At 30.8% G+C, this 22,026-nt stretch overlaps 1 protein-coding gene across 2 annotated transcripts in view; it reads left to right on the top strand.

The window, feature by feature from the left end:
• Positions 1 to 19,005: 19,005 nt before the first annotated feature.
• The window catches only part of LOC143043283 (uncharacterized), a 36,295-nt gene continuing 33,274 nt past the window's right edge, over positions 19,006 to 22,026 (top strand). Inside the window, exon 1 of one of the 2 annotated variants that reach the window (XM_076215676.1) lies at positions 19,006 to 19,101. The gene's annotated coding sequence lies outside the window, so the exon portion shown is untranslated. Of the gene's footprint in view, positions 19,188 to 22,026 lie in introns of both variants that reach the window. The other variant, XM_076215671.1, reaches the window with a different exon arrangement.

Genomic DNA, 22,026 nt, shown 5'->3' with positions numbered 1-22,026 from the left:
CAACCAATAATGATCATGATCAATCAATCAATCATGTTTCCGTCTCATGTCTTTATTATAGGGTTCAAGATCTTCTTCGTTTCTTTTTCGCTGTTTCAATTTACCCTAACCAACGTGTTTAACCAACCAACCAACCAACCAACCAACTAATCAATCAATCAATCAATCAATAAATCAATCAATCAATCAATCATGATCATGATCAATCAATCATCTTTCCGTCTTATGTGTTTAATGTAGGGTCCAAGATCTTCTTTGTTTCTTTTTCGCTGTTTCAATTGACCCTATCCAACGTGTTTAACCAACCAACCAACCAACCAACCAACCAACTAATCAATCAATCAATCAATCAATCAATCATGATCATGATCAACCAATCATGTTTCCGTCTCATGTGTTTAATATAGGGTCCAAGATCTTCTTTGTGTCTTTTTCCGTGTTTCAATTGACCCTATCCAACGTGTTTAACCAACCAACCAACCAACCAACTCACCAACTAATCAATCATCTAATCAATCAATCAATCAATCAATCAATCAATCAATCAATCTGTATGACTGTTTATTCATGAGTTTATTGAAGGAGCAAACTCTCATTTATTCAAGAAAAATTGAAATTTAATATTGTTCTTACGTCACTTCTGAAAAAAAAATCCACATGTTCTCTGAAACTACAAGTACAATCGACCTCAAAATTTGCAGTCAGCAGGGCATACATGTACTAAAAGTTTATAAAAAAACTTGGTGCAGATATCTCTCACAGCTTTTCCTAGAGAAATGAAATGGCAATGCCGTAAAAATCGCTTGCTTGGTCCGTAAATCTCAGTAAAAACCTACAATAAAATGTCCGCTCCGAGATTGAAATACTAATCTGTGTTACAAACAGGTGCTGAAAAATGTACATTATCAGAAAATAATCAATAAATGTGTTTTAAAGTTACACCGGATCAATTAAATCCAAAACATGCACTGCTGGTGAACTGTGATCAAAATGTCAATTTCCTACAATGACAAAAGAAATTACATTGTGTATATTCCGTCTCTATACATGTTGTCTGTTCAACGTCCCCACCTAAAAAGAAATAAAAAGACTAAGTTGTTCTTAATATAAAGCCGCGTCACGTGGTGTCTCCTCAATCTGGCGCGCGCGCTGTACCTAAAATAAAATAAAAACTTTCCAAACTAAACATGAAACTTCTCCGGTAACAATAATATAGACCCCATACAGAAACAAACAAACAAGCAAACAATTAAACAAACAAACAAACAAACAAACAAACAAACAAACACCCCCCCCCCCCAAATTCAATTAATTCTAAAGGGGGAAAGACCACCTACAATTGCTTTTTCAAAGCAATTGATTTATATTGATTATTTTTTTTTTTTTTTCCGCCAAATTTTGTTCTTGCGATAAATGTTTGTTTCGCAATATGTCGCTTAGATATTTCTCATATGATATCGTATAGTTTATGCGCTTTTAAATTTCACCCTACTAAGCCGAACCATTTTCTTTGTAAGAGTTATCTCCCTATTCACTGTTTATCATCTGTATGCATCTTCTTCGTAACAAAAAAAGATATCGACAAAATTCTTTTTACAAATTGTTCGTTACATCCTCAGGAATTTTTGGCTCATTTGGGTCGAAGCGATTCGCTGAAATTTTATAGGAGTTATCTACCTTTACAAAATAAATTTGTCGTTATGTTTTTTTAACTCAATAACAGTTAACCGTATAACCCTGGAATGTTTTTATTTGAGTCCCCTATGTCCTAACTTAGAAAATGAGGTCAAGGTCAAAGGTCAAGGTCAAGTTCTAATTTGTGACTTCTGCTTGTTTTTGCATTTTCTCTGACGCTTTGAAAGATACATAAAGAAAAACAATTGCAAAATGTCTGCTTTATTGTTATGAAGATATGATACATTAAGTTTGATACAATTTAATGGCATCTTATAGGAGTTGGTGCCCCTAATATGTCTTGATATGAAGTTATTTGATTATAACTTCAACTAAGTTCATTATAAAGGCATTTGACCTTGTACAAAAGGTAAGGTGACAAATGACCTTGAAAAATGACTACCGGAAGTGACCTTGAGAAAACCGAAAGTAGCCTTTTTTGCAATTTTTTCATATAAAAGTACTCAGAATCCATATATTTTGTCATATAGATACATAAACTGATTACTGAAGACTACAAATGACTTCCAACAAACCGGAAGTGGCCAATTATCTGCCATTCTACATATAAAAGTATATAGAAACTATATATTTTTGGAATCAGTGTCAAAGAAGCTATCATACGAGACCGGAAGTGATATTCATTTCACCGGAAGTAGCTTATTATCTCCCTTACATCACTCATTAATATAATTAAACCATTATTTATCGCATCAGTATGAAGAAACTATCTTATCAAAATTTCTTTGGTGTGGAAAGACTTTCAATTGTTCTCTGAACAATTGGTTTTTAATCATTATTATTTTTTTTTTTTTCCGCCAAATTTTGTTCTTGCGATAAATGTTTGTTTCGCAATATGTCGCTTAGATATTTCTCATATGGTATCGTATAGTTTATGCGCTTTTAAATTTCACCCTACTAAGCCGACCCATTTTCTTTGTAAGAGTTATCTCCCTATTCACTGTTTATCATCTGTGTGCATCTTCTTCCTAAATAAAAAAAGATATCGACAAAATTCTTTTTACAAATTGTTCGTTACATCCTCAGGAATTTTTGGCTCATTTGGGTCGAAGCGATTCGCTGAAATTTTATAGGAGCTATCTACCTTTACAAAATAAATTTGTCGTTATGTTTTTTTAACTCAATAACAGTTAACCGTATAACCCTGGAATGTTTTTATTTGAGTCCCCTATGTCCTAACTTAGAAAATGAGGTCAAGGTCAAAGGTCAAGGTCAAGTTCTAATTTGTGACTTTTGCTTGTTTTTGCATTTTCTCTGACGCTTTGAAAGTTACATAAAGAAAAACAATTGCAAAATGTCTGCTTTATTGTTATGAAGATATGATACATTAAGTTTGATACAATTTAATGGCATCTTATAGGAGTTGGTGCCCCTAATATGTCTTGATATGAAGTTATTTGATAATAACTTCAACTAAGTTCATTATAAAGGCATTTGTCCTTGTACAAAAGGTAAGGTGACAAATGACCTTGAAAAATGACTACCGGAAGTAACTTTGAGAAAACCGGAAGTAGCCTTTTTTGCAATTTTTTCATATAAAAGTACTCAGAATCCATATATTTTGTCATATAGATACATAAACTGATTACTGAAGACTAAAAATGACTTCTAACAAACCGGAAGTGGCCAATTATCTGCCATTCTACATATAAAAGTATATAGAAACTATATATTTTTGGAATCAGTGTCAAAGAAGCTATCATATGAGACCGGAAGTGATATTCATTTCACCGGAAGTAGCTAATTATCTCCCTTACATCACTCATTAATATAATTAAACCATTATTTATCGCATCAGTATGAAGAAACTATCTTATCAAAATTTCTTTGGTGTGGAAAGACTTTCAATTGTTCTCTGAACAATTGGTTTTTAATTAAGTCTTTCCACTTTTCTGTGGAAAAACTTATTGTATTTGTTCTGATTATTATTATTATTATTATTATTATTATTATTATTAGGTCTTTCCACTTTTCTGTGGAAAGACCTATTGTTTTTCTTCTGATTATTTTTTTTTTTTTTTTTTTTTCTTCCGCCTAATTTTGTTCTTGCGATAAACATTTGTTTCGCAATATGTCGCTTAGATATTTGGTATATGATATCGAACAGTTTATGCACTTTTGAAATTTACCCTGCGTAAACGAATACTTTTCTTTGTAGGAGTTATCTCCCCAAACACTGTTTTCCTTGTTAGCGCATCTCCTTCGCAACCATAAAAGATTATGACAAATTTATTTTACAAAATTGCTCGTTATATCCTTCGCATGATTTGTCCTATTTTGACCGAAGCGATATGACCGCTCCATATGAGAGTTATTTCCCCTTATGCATCTGATATAAGTGATATGAATTTCTATCTTATAAATCATAAGTGATAGAGACCTAGGATCTTTTGATTTGAGGTCCTTGGTCCCAAAAAATGAAAATTAGGTCAAGGTCAAAGGTCAAGGTCATATTCTAATATTTGAATTTGGCTTATTTTCACTTATATCCAAAGACTGTATAAGATATCAACAAATTATTTTTACTAAATTGTTAGTTGCGACATGTCGTAAGATGTAAATTTTGATTGCAAGCGTACGTTGAATGTAAAAGGGAGTTTTCTCCCCTCTTGTATTTAAAAATACGCGTTTGGTGATATAACTCATTAACTAAATATAATAAAGACCTATGGTCTTTTGATTTGAGGTCCTTGGTTTATGACCTTGAAACTGATCTCAAGGTCATAGCTTAATTTGACGTTCTAGATTTTGACCTTTGCTTTTATTCTATATGTATACATGATAAAGATATACAACTTTTAGAAAAAGATATCAAACCATTTAACCTTGTAAAAAACAACCGGAAGTGACCTTTTGTAAACCGGAAATAGCTATTTTTTTGTACTTTTTAATATAAAAGTATATAGAACCAGATATTTTTGGAATCAGTGTCAAGTAAATATTCAAATATAATCGGAAGTAACATTTTTCAAACCGGAAGTAACAAATTATCTCCCTTATTTAAAAAAAATGTATGGAAACAATATATTTTTGGAATCAGCTTACTAGGAGCTATCATTTGACGATTGAAATGACATTTTAAACTTAGTTTCACAACTTTTCATATCAAAATACATTGTTTTGATGGAAAGACCTTCAATTGTTCTCTGAACAATTGGTTTTTAATTATTATTATTTTTTTTTTTCCGCCAACTTTTGTTCTAGCGATAAATGTTTGTTTCGCAATATGTCGCTTAGATATTTCTCATATTGTATCGTATAGTTTATGCGCTTTTAAATTTCACCCTGCTAAGCCAAACCATTTTCTTTGTAAGAGTTATCTCCCTATTCACTGTTTATAATCAGAGTGCATCTCCTCTGTAACAAAAAAAGATATCGACAAAATTTCTTTTACACATTGTTCGTTACATCCTCAGAAAGTTTTGGCGTATTTTGATCGAAGCGATTCGATGAAATTTTATAGGAGTTATCTACGTTTACAAAATAAATTTGTCGGTATGTTTATTTATCTCATAAACAATTAATCGTATAACCCTGGAATGCTTTTATTTGAGTCCCTTAGCTCTTAACTTAGAAAATGAGGTCAAGGTCAAGGTCAAAGGTCAAGGTCAAATTCTTAATTGTGACTTTTGCTTGTTTTTGCATTTTCTCACTCACTTTGAGAGATACATAAAAAAGAACAAGTGCAAAATGTCTGCTTAATTGTAATGAAGATATGCTACGTTTAGTCTTATACAAATAAATGGCATCTTATAGGAGTTGTTGCCCCTGAAATGTCTTGATATGAGGTTATTTGATTATATCTTCAAGTAAGTTCATTACAAAGACATTTGACCTTATACAAAAGGTAGCTTTTTTTGCAGTTTTTTCACATACAAGTACTCAGAATCCATATATTTTGTCATATAGATACATAAACTGATTACTGAAGAATAAAAATGACTTCCAACAAACCGGAAGTAACCAATTATCTCCCATTCTACATGCAAAAGTACATAGAAACTATATATTTTTGGAATCAGTGTGAAAGAAGCTATCATATGAGACCGGAAGTAGCATATTATCTCCCTTACATCACTCAAAAAGATAATTAAACCATTATTTATATCAGCAGTATGAAGAAACTACCTTCTGATCCAAATTTCTTTGTTGTGGAAAGACTTTCAATTGTTCTCTGAACAATTGGTTTTTAATTATTATTATTATTATTATTTTTTTCTTCCGCTAAATTTTGTTCTTGCGCAAAATGTTTGTTTCGCAATATGTCGCTTAGATATTTCTCATATGGTATCGTATAGTTTATGCGCTTTTAAAATTTCACCCTGCTTAGGCGAACCATTTTCTATGTAAGAGTTATCTCCCTTTTCACTGTTTACACTCTGTGTGCATCTCCTTCGTAACAAAACAAGATAGCGACAAAATTCTTTTAACAAATTGTTCGTTACATCCTCAGTAATTTTTGGCGTATTTGGATCGAAGCGATTCGATGAAATTTTATAGGAGTTATCTACCTTTACAAAATAAATTTGTCGGTATGTGTATTTAACTCATAAACAGTTAACCGTATAACCCTGGAATGTTTTTATTTGAGTCCCCTAGGTCCTAACTTAGAAAATGAGGTCAAGGTCAAAGGTCAAGGTCAAGTTCTCAATTGTGACTTTTGCTTGTTTTTGCATTTTTTCTGACACTTTGAAAGATACATATTAAAGAACAAGTGCAAAATGTCAGCTTTATTGTAATGAAGATATGCTACATTTAGTCTTATACAATTAAATGGCATCTTATAGGAGTTGGTGCCCCTGGAATGTCTTGATATGAGGTTATTTGATTATAACTTCAATTAAGTTCATTATAAAGACATTTGACCTTATACAAAAGGTTAAGTGACAAATGACCTTGAAAAATGGCTACCGGAAGTGACCTTTAGAAAACCGGAAAAAGCTTTTTCCGCCAAATTTTGTTCTAGCGATAAATGTTTGTTTCGCAATATGTCGCTTAGATATTTCTCATATAGTATCGTATAGTTTATGCGCTTTTAAATTTCACCCTGCTAAGGCGAACCATTTTCTTTGTAAGAGTTATCTCCCTATTCACTGTTTATCATCAGAGTGTATCTCCTTCGTAACAAAAAAAGATAGCGACAAAATTCTTTTTACAAATTGTTCGTTACATCCTCAGGAATTTTTGGCTAATTTGGATTGAAGCGATTCGATGAAATTTTATAGGAGTTATCTACCTTTACGGAATAAATTTGTCGGTATGTTTTTTTAACTCATAAACCGTTAATCATATAACCCTGGAATGTTTTTATTTGAGTCCCATGGGTCCTAAATTAGAAAATTAGGTCAAAGTCAAAGGTCAAGGTCAAGTTCTCAATTGTGACTTTTGCATGTTTTTGCATTTTCTCTGACACTTTGAAAGATACATATAAAAGAACAAGTGCAAAATGTCTGCTTTATTTTTATGAAGATATGCTACATTATGTCTGATACAATTAAATGTCATCTTATAGGAGTTGGTGCCCCTGAAATGTCTTGATATGAGGTTATTTGATTAAAACTTCAACTAAGTTCATTATAAAGGCATTTGACCTTGTACAAAAGGTAAGGTGACAAATGACCTTGAAAAATGACAACCGGAAGTGATCTTGAGAAAACCGGAAGTAGCCTTTTTTGCAAATTTTTCATATAAAATTACTCAGAATCCATATATTTTGTCATATAGATACATAAACTGATAACTGAAGACTAGAAATAACATCCAACAAACCGGAAGTGTCCAATTATCTCCCATTCTACATACAAGAGTATATAGAAACTATATATTTTTGGAATCAGTGTGAAAGAAGCTATCATATGAGACCGGAAGTGACATTCATTTCACCGGAAGTAGCATTTTATCTCCCTTACATCACTCAAAAATATAATTAAACCATTATTTATCGAATTAGTATGAAGAAACTATCTTCTTATCAAAATTTCTTTGATGTGGAAAGACTTTCAATTGTTCTCTGAACAATTGATTTTTAATTATCTTAATTTTACTTAACGTTCCGATATAACATTCAGATTGGTGTCTCCATCATACATTGAAATGGGTTTGTTTATCTCTATCTAAAAAAGTGTATAATTGAACACAAATTTTGTAGTCAGAATGAGTTCTAGCAACATTTAGTACCGTTAATATTTTTACAAGGAAAGGACAAACACTATTGTATTCTTTAAAATTTGCTTTGAAGCATTCTTCAATTATTCCACAGTATAATTTGGTTTATAGTACGACATATACGTTTATATAATTGTATCATATTGATTCAAAAGGGTAGCGTATTGATGATAATTAATTACATTAATAGTTAAAACGGTAATTTTTACTTTTTTTAAATGTTTATGTAAGTTATATAAAGGAGACTGATTATGATGAATTTTCATTTTATTTTGACAGACCATTCTGCTCTTATTCGTTTATAACAAGAGACTTCATAAATACATTGTTTGGCGGCTGCGATGGTTGTATTTTAGAAGTTGTATCAGGTATGCCATTATAATAAGTGTTTTCATTCGCCCAGACTGTGGTTCTGGCGGAAGGAATATATCATGTGGCCGATATCGAATACCCACAACAAACATTGCATGTATATTGTCAGTCGCACATTTTCTAAATCATGCTAATGATGTGTACGGTTTCTTTGCAGAAAATAGCCATTGATATAGTTGTGATAAGGGTATTTTTTATAGCACTTCTTATAAAAAAGTAAAATCCTACTGGTAAAAGTAACGTTTAAATTCTAATTTAATAACTATAATTAATCAAATTTCTGTGTGTCCAAATTATATTTAGTGGTCGTATGAACCAGTTTCGGTATTTAACTCTTGATTTAAATATCAAAGCTATTCAAGTTTAATAAAATATAATAAACACTGCAACTATCGTTTTATTCGTTTAAAAAACAATTCTTCTTCCTAGCCTTAAACCCCTTGAATGTGAATATACGTTGCACAAGTCAGTGACATCAATAATGTTAATGGCCATGAATATGAATAATTATATTAATAAATAGACCTAGATACTTTTATATTAAACTGTTTTACCAAATCTATTGTAAATATATGACTTCAGGTGATATTATGGTGACATTGTAACATTACAACATGGTATTTGATATCGGTCACATATTAGTCTTTATAAAAAGGACTTACTCGTGTAAAATAATATATTTTTTAATCTTTTTTGTGATCATTATCATTATTGGTTTTTCAAGGTTAGATGCTCCTAGAGACACATGGCTGTAAATGATAAGTAAAATTGGCAAAGTGTTACAGTCAGATTTTAAAAAAAAAATCCCATACGAAACCTTACCAGAATTTGTATCGACAAGAAACATGCAAGATAAGGTTTAGATCAGTTTTAAATCTGAACAATAAGATCATGCTCTAAAGGAACAAAGATGTAAAAAAAATCAATTTGGAGAATAGTTGAAAGTTAAAAGATTGATTGATTTTACAGACTTTAAATGGCAGATTGCTCATCTTCATTTGATTTATTATGACCAAAGTCTTTTTAAATTACTTCTTTTTTAAAAGTTCATAATAAGTCATGTGTTTACACTGTGCCTATTATATAATAATAATGTGAGATATCTAATCGCGAATTCTTTGAAGCCGCTGTTTTACTACAAAACGATTTCAGTATACAAAGTGAGCTGTCCAGTATTTTTAGGATTATATCCGTGTAGGACGCAACATGCGAGGTGTCGGCTGTTTTTAATACGGGGTGGCAGTTTTGAAGCGGAGAGAAACGATCAAGGTTAGTTGAAGCATCTAAATTTCTTTTTTGAGAACTGTTTGTACCAAATAAGTAATTGCACGGAAGGAACTGAAGCATAATCTATCTCCAGCAAGCAGAAGTTTTCAGTACTCTGGTTTCTCAAACACTCTCCCTAGTTTTCCGTGTTGATGATGTTGAGGCTTCATATGCAAGTTCAAGGGTAGTTTTGTAATTTTTTTTATCATTTATCTCTTCATTTATATAAGTTTCACCTACCTGTTGTCCTTTATTTTAGAGTAATCTTGGACTATAGAGCCTCTAGTTATCTATTCCTAATATTAAAAAAATGCATATTACGTAAAAGACTTAAATATTGACCAAATGAAATAATTGAAGTTTGTAATTTGTCTTCATAACATAGAGTTTGTTTGGATAACAAAGCATCAGATAAATGCTGCATAATATGCAAATCTATTCTTTTTTAATAAATGCCTCTTACCCTTGAGACGTAAAATGTGCCACCCTAAGCCACAAATTATATTTTGATGTAAACTGAGTCATAAACAAAAGATTTTTTACTAAGAAGCCGCATTTTGGTAAATTCCATGATAGGAATTTATTTCTATATAAATCATACGGGGAAAATCGTCAAATGTAGTTTTTATCCTGAAACTTTCATATGAAGCCTCTAAATCTTCAACACGGCAAACAAAGGAGAGGCGTTTGAGAAACCAGAGCAATTAAAACTTCTGCTTCTGCTTGCTGGAGATAGATTAAGTTTCAGTTCATTCCGTGTAATTACTTATTTGGTACAAACAGTTCTCAAAAAAAAATGATACTTAAACTTACCTTGATCGTTTTTCTCTGCTTTAAAACTGCCACCCTGTGTCAAACATACGGTGTATTCTTATAATAAAATCTTTAGTTGTAAGTAATATTCATTAGTGCACACGTGAAGATTGTTCTTTAGTTTGATATCCACTTGTCTGAATTGCCGCAACAGCTACCGAACAATACTGAATTGACTGCAAATGAACTGCTGTCTAAACGATACTAAGTTGCAGCGGATATATTCGACAACTTACTGTAAAAATGAACATTACTCAATGAATAAATTAACAAAAATATCGATTTACTTTAAAAAAAGTTATGGTTCAGACTGAATTTACGCAATTTGTACCAGGGATGGGGTAATTGAAAATGTAATGGTAATTAAGTGTAATGCATTACAATTTTCCATGTAATTGAATGTAATGTGTAATTAAGCATTTTTTAGTTACATTTAATGGTAATTTAATTAATTACATTGAAAAAAGCATGTAATGCTCAATTACTTTTGAATTACATTTCAATTACATGTACTTTTATTGTGTTAAAGATAAGGATTTGTGTTTAATAATATAAATTGTTAAATTATATTTACTTTTAAAATATTGATATCACATGCTTCTTTAATATATTCTGTTGTTTATTTTGATGTTTTTATATTATTTATTTCACCGACAGAAATTTTTTCTGAATAGTCTTATAATTAAATAAAAATGTGAGAATATTTATATTTATGTTTTGTTCAGTTTTTTAGAAAGATCTTTGTTAACTAAATAGATTGATAAGTTATTAACCACCTTGTTAAACAAAATTAAAAAAATGTGTCACAGTGAATTTTTTTTTTCTTATACAGGTAATTAGAATTTAAAATCACTGCACAAAATCATTTTGTCAAATTAGAATACACAAAAGGGTTATAGAAATAAAAATTAATAGCTGTAAAAACAAACAGCAATTAATCAGATTAAAATGTCACGACGTTCCAGTCGTAAAACTTTCTCGATAATTGCGTTGTGTAATGCAATTTTATTGAAGTGGCGTTGTTACAAGTTAGGCCATGGCAGGGATGTTCACTTACAAATCTCGTTCGCCAATAGCATTGTTGTCAGGACTGAAAGGGACATATCTGACTCGACACTGTCTAACATCATCTCGTTGACTTATTCCTTCCTGCAACATTATAAAGGCCTGATTCTGAAATTCTTTGCTGGGTCTCTGTTGGACTAAAAAAATAAAACGTAACTTTACTTTTCTGATTTGAGTGCAGGTAAAGATTCAAAGAAATGTTACACGAAGACAAAACACCTGACACAAGATCCATACATAGGTTACAGATCAAGCGTCAAGAATTCATGCAACGTCAATACTTCTTCTAAAAAAATAACATTGGAGAGTGCAATCATGGCTTGCGAGTTGATATGTGTTCAACAAAAGTAACATGATTCTGTTATAGTTTTACCACATTAATAAACCTTTTTTGTTAGTTTAATAAATGTTTTATTGTTAAATCCTGAAAATTCTGGTCACTGAGTACAGTCAATATCAATGATTTACTATCCTATAATGTAATGCATTTAACATAATAACAGTTCGTACGTAGTATCACTGAGTAATAAACATTTCTCTTGGTCGTTTTTCCTATTTGTTTTTCCTTTTGCTAAAACAAACATTTTGTTTAAGAGTTTCAAGTTGAATTGCATTTGTTTATGCATAATAATCATGGGAAATATCTATTCTTTTTACTATGTACTTTTCCGTCATAAATGATGTCTCTTTCCTAATTAATAAGATTATATTTCAACATATCAGGTTGATCAAGTATTTAATATCAATGCTGGTGACATGTCAGTATCGTAGGGGTATCATCAACTCTGTAGTAGTAGTAGTGCATTTTTATCAAACTTCTTTTTCTTATTATATCTTAATTATGTTTTTTTAATTTACAAATATGATATTTATTCATTATCTTCATTCTTCAGGAGCGATAGATTAGACAAAAAAAAACATGATATCAAACATGTCTTTTGAAATAAATTACTTATTCTAACAATGGTTTTAAACAACTTTGTTTATCAATTTTTGGTACAAAACATAGTAGTATTTTGAATTAGTTATCTAACTATTTGTAGCATTATTCCTTTCAACCATGAGTTTTTTTTTTCGAAATAAATAATGATGTGTTGTCATTATGTTCCTACATTTGTTGTTGTATTTGACTGTAATATATACGTTGTGTAGAAAGGGCTCACATAACCTCTTAACCAATCCAATTCAATTTATCTGAATGAAATATAATTGTTTAAACAGTAGTCCATGTATTAGTACTGATACGATTCATAACAAAGGTGCCTTAACATTTGTGGGATGAATTGAAAAATTATTAAAAAAAACGAACTCAAGGTTCCAGTTTTGTTAGAAAAAATTACCTTGAATGAGTTTTTGTATTATTATGTTCGTTTTGGTCAAATAGCTCATCACATGTATTATACATCCTTGGCTTTCAGATGGTTTTTTTTTGTGTAAGACTGATGAAATTACATCCAGGAAGGCGCCTTTCATGCATGAAATTAACAGTGTTATTACATTGCAAAAGAAATAAAAAAAGAAATCAACAAGGATAGCGTTTATGTTTCATTTATGTAAATATCGGCAATGCAATTTCCCATATATTTAGAAACTCATTTAATAACTAAAAATTTACCACTTTAACTAAGAAGTTTGAAATAAAATATATCCTAGAACTTCATAAGCACTACTTTTTTTAAAGGTCAAAATATAGAGCTGTGCGGCATATTTTAAACATTTATATGCCCCGAACTATCAACAGTTTAAACTTATATCAAACTCTGTACTACCTCTACCTTGACTCTATGTCGTCCATGGATTTCATGTTTTTTTTTTGCTAATAACATTCCCAAGTTATGTCGCTACGAGATGAAACATAGAGATCATATCTGGGAACAAGTAGGTAAACAAAAATAAATATCTATGAATATTATATCTCCCCAAAAGAGGCGTGGTATGTGAAACAGCTGTATTTAAAAAATGCAAGCTATAGGAATTTAATTTTCAACGAAATCAAATTCTGTCCTACATCTATTGCTTTTCCATTATTCAAAATTCCTTGCCTTTTTTAATTGTAGCTCTTAGGTTTTAAATTACTGAATTATTGTAGAATCTCGTTAATCCTCACGAGTTATATGCTCTATGCATAACCCTAGTTAAATGGATATACTCAAATATTAAAATGCCGATCCTCATCTTATTGCTATTCAACAGGTAATATTTTCCATACAGGTTCAATATGCCAAATTCGCTTCCAAATTCGGAATGTCGGCTGTCCTTTTTAAGCCAGGTAAAAGAAACTACATAACCTTTTTGACTTAGATAATTTAGATTATAGCTTTTTTGCGAATACCTTATAGTCTCGACCAATTAAGACTTAAATGCTCTTCCATTTCGTACTTTGTTTGAACTGTTAATTGCTTTTTTTGAACTTTCCTGACTAAATGCATCTCTGGTGAACTAATTCGCCTGGTATCTTTGTTGAGTTTTTTTTTTTTACATCGTTGATAGATATTACATATTTGAGTATCAAATTACACAAGAGAAAAACACATAGATTAATTTAGCCTATCGAGGTTTGGTTTTGCTTTGTATCAACACAAAACATTAATATGAACATTTAAAAAAAAAATGAAAGTAAACACATAAAATGAAAGTTTTCTCATGATGTCAACAATAGAAAATTAAAAGTTTACCTGTTTCTTCTCAATTTCTGTGTCGCCAAATTAGATTGATTGTGTAGCATCTTTTTGTTCAATAGTTTCATGTGTGAAAATAAAAAAAAAACATGTCTCTTAATTCAGCGATGCTCATCACCAGCCGTTACAAACTAAAACCAATACCGTGACGATAACAATGTTGTACATGAAAGATTTTTGAATACGATACGACATAGTTATTGAACCTAAAATTAAATAACCATGTTGTTGATTTCAATTTTTGTTTTTATTCTTTTAATTACTTAATAATGAATCCACTTTGACTGGAATTCTAAAGTAACAGAAAATAAATATGGATATAAGCCGTTTTTATTAATTGTGGTATATTAGAAAGATTGCAACCCCCCTTTTTCAAAATGAAAACTTGAATTCATTTGCTTACATTTGATTAATATAAACGAAAAAAAAAAACCCTGCAATTTCATCACAATCACTTCCCTTTCATGAAATTTTGTGAATGATTAAACTCAACTGATATATAAAATTGATACTTTTTTGTTATTTTATATTTGTAAATTAAATGCACTAATATACACGTATGTACAAAGTTTGTATATATGTATTTTCATATTTTATTTTTGGCTATAATCCGTCTTATTGTATAAAATTAAACTAATTGGCGGATAGTTTCAGTAGAAATTCCCCGACATGCATGATTCGTCAAATCCGTTGAAAAATTCCCCTTCAAATTCAAAGAAAAGAAAAAGGTTGTAAATTTCATGCATTGCATAATATGCACAAAAAAAATCGACTCAAAGTTTGAGACAATTTACTAGAAAAGGGAAGTCGAATTTTGTATCGGTAATGCTCATACGATTGGACGAGGCGTAAAACAAGGCTGTAGACAAATAATTTGTTTCATTTGATAGTTGTGAATTTGTAGAAATGTAGGCAGTATACCATCATTCATGCTTCAAAATTTATTTACCACTGTTACAGTAATCAGATTTGTTCTCCCTTTATGAGTGAGAACGATTTTAACCATACGACAGACAATTATTGGACAGATGTCCCCAAGAATCAGGCGTTTATAAGCGTTCTACAAGTCAGAGATTCCCCCGAAGTTCTTATATAATTTGTTGCAACGAAAAAAAAACACCTGAAGAAACAAGTACTTGTCGTCTTTAAACACAAAAGTATCCGTACATTCAATGTTAGGTCATAATTGACAGAAGTATTCTTTTGCCTCTGTTTGATGACTCAACCAATATTCTACTTTAAAAAAATTATTTTGAAGTATTGTCCTTCATGAAACTTGAATTCTTTGTTCAATATGTTCTCATATTTATTTGTATTGTAGTTCTATAATGTTTTTATGCCATTTAATGTTATATTTAACATTGCCATTAAAGGGGGAGGTTTGGCATGCTACAAAACCAGGTTCAACCCACCATTTTTTTCTTTAAAAAATGTCCTGTGCCAAGTCAGGAATATGGCCATTATTATATTATAGTTCGTTTCTGTGTGTGTTACAGTTTAACGTTGGGTTTCTGTTGTGTCGTTTGTTTCCTCTTGTATTTCAGTGCGAATAGACCACTTTCGAGTTCATCCGTCACCGGAAAAAACTCGTCAATTTTGCGCGCCTTTATGACGTCATTTACCAGAAAGAGGGGCTCGCCTGTATCCCTGCACTATTAACGTTCATCAAGCGTCTTAGTGATCGTCGTTGTGCAGGATAAACTAGAAATAACGGTTGTTCTGTAGGTACTTAATGACAATTCCCTAATGACAGCAGTGCTGATTGTCAATTTTGAGAATTCAATTTGTCGAATAATTCGTACAATATAGACTTATAGATTTTGCTCAAAATTAGAATGGAAGTGACGATGCCCCTAAACGCACAAATGACGTTCACTAAAACCAGAGTTTTTGACGGAAATGCACCGAACTCGAAAGTTGTCTATTCACATTACTATAAGACGTGTCCCTCAGTTTGAGTTTGAAACCCGGATTTGTTTTTCTATCGATTTATGAGTATCGAACAGCGGTATACTACTGTTGCCTTTATTTAAGGGGACCTAAACATTTTATGGTTTGAAAACTGGATTTTTGGTGAAACAAATATTTATGATTGAGGTTTATGTATCCAAACAAACATTACTATATGTTGTGTCATGTGTACTTTTGTTTGTATGTTTGTCTTTTTCATTTTTAGCCATGGCGTTGTCAGTTTATTTTCGATTTATGAGTTTGACTCTGGTAACTTTCGTCCCTCGTTTACAAACGGTGAAACAGTACTGTTTGTTTTTAAGTAGAGATTGGAAATAGAAAAAAATGTCAAAATCGAAATCCTTCAATTTTTTTTCAGATTTGTAAAGATGACCTTTAAACTCAATTCAAAAACATATGTTACCATATCAGGTCCTTTTGACCGGCATTTCTATATTGTACAAAGTTTTTCTCTTGAATGATATGTCATATAGATGTGTATTCAATGGAGAGATTAAATTCCAAAACAGTCTGCCCTCAGTCACCTTTCTATTAAAAACAGAATAAAGAAAAAAGGTAAGATAAGAAACAAAAGAAGATTGATATGATGCTAGTGCAATATTTCGTTTTAAACGTGGATGAGCGAAGACGTGCATTTCATATATATGTTGGTTTTTTTTCTGTTCGATATGTTATTCCCTATGTCTTTTTTTTTCTTATTATTTTCTGTAAGTGTCGTACTTTCTGATGTCTTAATTTATGTATTTGATCACAAATGGTCATGTCATGTATATTTTTTTGTCAAAATATAATTGTCAACAGTTTTATCCCAAAAAATATTTTATACACATATCAACAATCTTGTACAAAATATTTAATTGCAAAATATATTTATGGTTTAAGATGACGGTCAAGATCTCAAAAGAAGACTATTTTGGCAGTTGTTTGCAATATGTGAAGCAAAAACAACAATATACACCTTTGTATTGACACAATTACCTTGATGAGTCAGATATATCTGTTGTTTATACTTTAACTTGTGGAGAGTTGTCTCATTGGCAGTCACACCACGTCTTATTTTTTTTTATATCATCCTTATTAATCAAGACTACTGTTTGTATATGCAAGTTCAGCAATAATGAATAAATGAATATTGCTCAATTTAATTCAAGGTTATAGTAATTGTATACCAATATTGATGTCACATAATATTAGTCAATTTTGAGTAATCAAATTTGCTGATATTATGATAATGGCTTATCATTTTCAATATTATTTTCATTTACCTGTGTATATTATTGTATATGGCGGCTTTTTGTTCAAGGATATTGTTATTGATTTTTTTAATTATGAAACATCTCACAGCAATATACTACTGTTGCCTTTATTTATCCACCCCTTATGTTATTGATTTTGTATTAACATTGTATCATAGATCAAATTTGTTCGTTCAGTATATGATTACTAGACGTGTTAATATGTCTTTTGGTCGAGTTAAGCCATTTCAATTGACATTTTATAGTGTGTCTTTCTATGTTGTGATGTTACATTTTACACTATTGTTTCCAGATAAGGGTGAAGGTTGGTACCTATAAAAACGTTTAAACACGCTGTATTTGTTTGCACCTGTCCAAAGTCAGGAATCTGATGTTCAGTTGTTGTCGTTTGTTGGTGTTGTTTTTCCCATTTGAATCGTTTTACACTTATCATGTTTGGGGCCCCTGATAGCTTGCTGTTCGGTGTGAGCCAAGGTTCCGTGTTAAAGACCGTACTTTCACTTCTACAAATTGCGACTTGAATGGAGAGTTGTCTTATTGGCACTCATACCACATCTTTGTATATCTACAAATAGCAATGTGATTGGTGCATTATTCATTTTTTGTTTGTTTCGAGCACCATTGATAATAGTTATCAAAGTTACCAGGGTTATAATTTAATACGCCAGACGCGCATTTCGTCTACATAAGACTCATCAGTAACGCTCAGATCGAAATAGTTATATAGCCAAACAAGTACAAATTTGAAGAGCATTGAGGACCCAAAGTTCCATCTTTGGAAGACAATTAACTTGGCATAATTTTTTTTATTCTGGTATATATGAGCTTTAGTTAGTTATACCCACCTACCAAGAGGATATCAACACTCTTGATTTTTTTTATTTCTCAGTTTAATATTTTGAAGAAAATGAAGTATAATTTACACTCTGAATTAAAATCGACAGGTTCCTTGTTTGCAAAAGTTGGCCTTGAATATCAACTTCTTCTTAAAAATACTAAAACTGTCAATTTCAGAAGCCTGAACGCTAAGTACAACAAATCTCTTCATAGAAGTTCACATTTTGCTCGAAAGTCCGCATATTTTCAGTATGTTGTCGAAAGAAGTTTTTTTGTGCAATTTGTTTGCCTCACAACTCAAGCAATACATTATACTAGTACTATCAGATAACCAATACAATAAGAACTTTCTTATTTTATTTTTCATTAAATTTGTTATATTTATCATTTATACATACAACTATGCTATCCTTTGAAATTATATAAAATATCAACTATTGACATCCTTCTACAATGAGACTCTCCATCACAATAACAATTTATAAAAGTAAACCATTATAGGTCAATGTACGGCCTTCAACACGGAGCCTTGGCTTACACCGAACAAAAAGCTATAAAGGACCCCAAAATTACTAGTGTAAAACCATTCAACGGTCTAATCTAAATAAAAAACGAGAAATACATGGCTTTCGGCTATACACAATTTGTCAACGTACATAGTACTAAGCAACTGTTATTTCTCTGTCAATTTCTTGAATAGATTTAACCATATTTGTTGTCTGAAAGAAAAATTGATAGGAAAAAGAAGACTGATTTCCTTGATTTTATTATAATTATACATATTAATTTTTTCATAAAAGTCATTCAACCGTAATTTTGAAAAACAATTTCATCAAATTTTCTTACAATGCAGCCTCCCTAAAAATTAATCAAGCTGAACTGCTATCACATTTGCATTGGTACTCTTACTACTTTACCTGTACACTTTAAACATCAAATTTTACGTACACTAGAAAAAAATGTACAGAAACTGATATTTCAAGGTATTCTTCATGTTTATATATAACCTTCAACTATAAAAAAAAGATAGCAAGGTAAACTAAACAGACAAAGCTACTGACAAATGGAAGTAAGTACAGCTTGCATAACTACATGTATGATTCCTTCTCGGCTTTGCCAAAAGGAGACAATTAAAAGTGTGGAATAATTTCTTTTCGTTAAATATCCATAATGGATCATAAAAAAATATTGTCTATTTTAAAACCCTGCTTGATATAAGTATCATAGCCAACCAACAATAGTTGATATGCGATTTGTAATATTGATCCATGTTGAACTTTCTCAAAAACTGTCCCCCTATCAATTACAGGATAACATGGAAGATATTTATTCATAAAATGATATGACATACAGTAGATCAATAAAAACCGCTTGAATGTATGCTCATATTTTGATACAAACAAATACATATCTTATTTTGTGTTTGTAAGCACTCTACCATCCCCATAACGTTAGTTACTAGGAGAATGCAAACGCATATGAATGAACAAAAGGACAGTTGGGATATTCAAGTAGAAACAAGAGAACTGATCTAGAACAGATCTATCGTAGTCGTTCATATTAATGTGTCATTCTGTGTGTATGGTGTGTGTATTGTTCAGAATATTGTTTTTTTATATTGTTATACTTGATCATAATTGGTTTCTAGCTTTTAACGTGTGTGGCATGTGTCAAATTGATAATTTATTTTAGATTTTCAATTGAAAGTATTTTACGGAAGCGTATTAGCGCCACACATTTTTTTTTTATTTTTCTTCCTATGTTTGCGTTGTAACGCAAACCTTTGCGTTATAACGCAAACCTTTATAACGCAAATATCTTTATTTCAATTATTCATTAAGTTTTGTATATATGTCCGTCTGTCATTCATTTCGGATGTGATTTACAAGTAGATAAAAAAAGAAACATACATACAATGCCAAATCATTATAATAAATATGCATAGGAATAATGGAATAATTGAAGTGCAATTATACATAAATTAAGACTGATTTGTGCATCAGAAAAGTATATAATTTAACAAGAAAATTGATATAGTTTAGTATATAGTCATATTAAAATTGAAAGATCAAAAATAATGTCATACAATTGTGAAACCTCCAAGTCAAATAGACAAAATGATCTTTCTGCTTTAAAATGAATTTTAAATAAGGAAACATTTTTTTTAAATCTCAGAATATGATCAAGATTCTTTGATAGAAAGTCATTGAATTTTCATTTCAATATAATGAAGTATTTTTAAGATGTTTGGGTAGCAATTTGAATAGAGAGAACATAATTTTATTAATAAAACATCTTCATTCTATACATTTATTGCCAAAGGGTAGCTTGTTTGAATGTAACCTACTTTACACAGTTCTCAAATGAGAGCTTACTTTGGAAGTATATTTATATTCGGTTATAGCTATATTAGCAGGGTTGATTTTTTTCTTAGGTATAACCTCAATTTACTCAATTTTCTTTGTAATATATATACTAGTAGTAACTTGGATATCGTTTTTGGGGACCTTTATAGTTTGTTGTTTAGTGTGAGCCAATGCTCCGTGTTGAAGACCGTAATTCGGCCTATGATGGTTTACTTTTACGAATAGTGACTTAGATGCAGAGTTTTCTTATTGGCACTCATACCACATCTTCTTTTATTATTCTGCTCATTATTAGTCATTGATATGATCTAACTATTCAAGCAGTTTACTTTGCAATTACTACAAAGGAGATAAATTTGATATACAGCCTCCTCCATTAATAACTACTGTTTCCTTTGAATCTTAAATAAGAAATAAGATAAAACAAAGGTTTGCGTTTAACGCAAATGTTTGCGTTACAACGCAAACATAGGAAGAAAAATAAAAAAAAAATATGTGGCGCTAATACGCTACCGTAGTATTTTCATGATTATAAATACAGATATCGTGTACCAAAACAAATGTCACACTGCTATGTTTGCAACACAAGGCTATTAAAAGTTTTACAACATTACATCAACCAAAATAGGATTAAACTCTTGACAAGTAAGCAGTCCCTGCTTCGTCGAGCTGCTGAACCAATTTTCAAATCCAGTTTTAATTCGCTTTCGGTAATTTCATAATCGTTTAGAGAAAGAAATAGTGATAACGACCAGTGAAACAAAATTCGTTTGAACCTTTGATACAATTGCTTCTTTGTATGTTGTAATCCACTTTCACGGAAAATACGAAAGGAAACACAAGACCTTGAATAAAAGATCAACAGTGTAATATATAAACCGTATACAGGCGCTGTAGGAATGTTGCTTCAAGATATGGAAATTTCACAATTGGAAAATTGAAATCATCCCTTTTGTCGTAAAGTGTAGTTTTAGTTCAACTGACCCTCACTGGGTATTTCTAGACAATATATAAGGCAAACATAACTATATCTGATATATCCTACTATGTATCGAAAGGGAAAGATAGGTTGATGTAACTCATGATATCTGCTTAGGAATTTTCAGAAAAGGAAATACTGCGTTGATAAAAAATCAAATTTTCTTTTAAATACTCTTGTTTCAAAGCTGCTAAAAATATGAAATAGAAAGGAAAATAAAAAACACTACAAAAAATCATAAGCAAAGTCTTCAATCTGAACGGAAAAGTGTTCTCGCTGATCACAAATTGTGGTAGGTCAACATCAAAGTTTCTTCTTTATGATGTGATGATGCTTTACAAACTTTCTTAACAGTTTTGACATAGACACAATTCTATCGAAATACAAATCATTTTAGCTAATTTTAAAAGAAATGAAAACGTGATTTTTTTTATGTTAACCATACATACCAACAATGACCACTGCCCTTTCCTCGATCTTGATATCTATATCACTAACGGAAAGCTTAATACTAAAATTTATGATAAAATAGATGATTTTTCATTTCCTGTCGTTAATTATCC

This window comes from Mytilus galloprovincialis, chromosome 1, assembly GCF_965363235.1.
Source record: "Mytilus galloprovincialis chromosome 1, xbMytGall1.hap1.1, whole genome shotgun sequence".
Classification (NCBI taxonomy): domain Eukaryota; kingdom Metazoa; phylum Mollusca; class Bivalvia; order Mytilida; family Mytilidae; genus Mytilus; species Mytilus galloprovincialis.
The sequence above is the reverse complement of the archived record's forward strand: the minus strand, read 5'-3'. Positions and strand labels throughout refer to the sequence as shown.